This window comes from Triticum dicoccoides, chromosome 3B (assembly GCF_002162155.2).
Source record: "Triticum dicoccoides isolate Atlit2015 ecotype Zavitan chromosome 3B, WEW_v2.0, whole genome shotgun sequence".
NCBI classification, from domain to species: Eukaryota; Viridiplantae; Streptophyta; class Magnoliopsida; order Poales; family Poaceae; genus Triticum; species Triticum dicoccoides.
This window is the reverse complement of record NC_041385.1, coordinates 859,930,855-859,933,339: the sequence shown is the minus strand read 5'-3', so window position 1 is coordinate 859,933,339 and position 2,485 is coordinate 859,930,855.

Genomic DNA, 2,485 nt, shown 5'->3' with positions numbered 1-2,485 from the left:
CATGCAGGCCGTGCAGATCGTCGCCTGGACCTCACCGCGGGACGCAGTTAGGTTCGCCTTGGTCCCTCCAACGTCTCCCGCTCCGCCGGTGGTGTCCCCGGCGTGCGGGCGTGGCACCTCCTCCAGAAGGAGCGTGGGTGGCGGGGACGACATTGGTCCCCCGCGTTGCACTCTTTCGCCATGATCTCCTTCTTGCACTCCGTGTGCTTGTTCACCTCAACCAGAAGAGTTGATGTCGAGTGTGTCTCGGGGTCGGAGAGGTTTATACATTAAAACTCGTGAATGTACTGAGCTGCATACATTAAAACTCATGAATGTAGTGAGCAAGCAGGCAGGGAAGAATCGCTTCGCTTCACTACGTACATTAAAACTCATGATAGGCCATGAGATTTGATTCCGTATGCGCTGAGCTGTATACACTAAAACTCCTTTTTTAACACATATACAATAAAACTCACGCGAAAACTACAGGATTCGAAAAAAAGACTAACTACGTACTCTGTATTATTCACTAAGTATTTGTTTGCACGTGTTTGAATCGATCGGGACGTGAGAACAAAATGTCCATGTATATATTGTTTTTTAAAGCTCCATGTATATATTGTTTCACGCACAAAAGCAAGCATTCCTAACAATGTAGTTAGGAAATAATTTATCCATTTCCCGGGCACATTTGATACAACAAAAAAAATATAGATACACGCCTAAGATCACCATCGAAAAGATGTCAGGAACCCCACGTTGCCCTGCCTGGCGAAAAGGGGGATGTCTAGATCGCGCCGCCGCATTCTCTCAACCCTCTTACTCATCTCGCTGCACAATTAAATCTTTTAACACACATGCTGAATAGTTTTTCTAATAAGCAAACCACATATTTGAAATGTGGGGTGCCTATTTCGTCAATATGATACTAACATTTATACGTACAATCTTACATGTTTTTAATTTAAAAAGTGTCATCAACATTTAATTTCTAAGATGACTGTGTTACTACATCTCAATGCGGGGGGTGCTATATAGCAGGCGATAGGAGAGAAATCACTAATGTCCACATTAAAAAAAACCCAAGGCGGAGGCAGCATTGCCATCACCATCTACTGGTGCTACTACCGAACTAAAAACTACTGCCACCGAAGAGCTGGAGCTACAGCAGCCAGGCCACCTCCATCACCTGCATCAGCGTGTCTTGAGACGACGTCCCTAACCTGCATGAGCGCGGCAAAGAAGGTCGCCTTGTCCTCGTCCCCCATGTCGCGCAAGGTCGGGACTCAGGTCGAAATCTAACAATTTAATGCCCAACTTCTGAACTTTGTCCAAACAGATACAAATTCTATTATGTTCTTATATTTAACCCTCGATAATTAGCAACAAATATCAAATAGAGCATACTTTCAAAGTTAATATGCATTGTCTCAATTTATTAAATTTTGAAACGGATTAAACTACAAATTAATACGGTTATTGAATAAACTATCAAAGTCGAAAATTGATCTGTCTTAGCCTCAGCAACATCAATAGATTTGCCCAATGGATCGTCCTAAAAAGATGCCTAATACAGGATAACCACTTTAGATTTGAACTTCATATATAGAGCGCGAGAGATAAATCAACGTCCTACATCTAATGTGTGTCGCTATAAATATAAACCTGGAACTTCTCAATGCAGATGTACAATGGCTGAAAGAAACGGGACCTCCGGACTGCAGCAACCCTCCAACATGTTTTTTGGTGCGTAGAGGTTGATAAAAGCTTCTCGACCGGAAGAGTTGATGTCGAGTGTGTCTCGGGGTCGGAGAGGTTTCTACATTAAAACTCATGAATGTACTGAGCTGTATACATTAAAACTCATGAATGTAGTGAGCAAGCAGCAAGAGAAGAATCACTTCGCTTCGCTACGTACATTAAAACTCCTTTTTTAACACATATACATTAAAACTCACGCGCCATAGGATACTACAGGATTCTAAAAAAAGAATAACTACGTACTCTATATTATTTAGTAAGTATTCATTTGCACGTGGTTGAATCAATCGGGACGTGAGAACAAAATGTTCATGTATATATTGCTTTTTTAAAGATCCATGTATATTTGTTGGACCCACAAAAGCTAGCATTCCTAACAATGTAGTTAGGAAATAATTTATCTTTTTCCCGCACACATTTGATACAACACAGAAAATATAGATACACGCCTAAGATCACCATCGAAAAGATGTCAGGAACCCCGCGTTGCCCAGCCTGGCGAAAAGGGGGATGTCTAGATCACGCCGCCACATTCTCTCAACCCTCCTACTCATCTCTCCGCACAATTAAATATTTTATAACACATGGTGAATAGTTTTTCTAATAAGCAAACCACATATTTGAAATGTGGGGTGCCCATTTCGTCAATATGGGAAGGACATTTATACAGACAATCTTAAATGTTTTTTATTTAAAAAGTGTCATTAACATTTAATTTCTAAGATGACTGTGTTAGTACAAC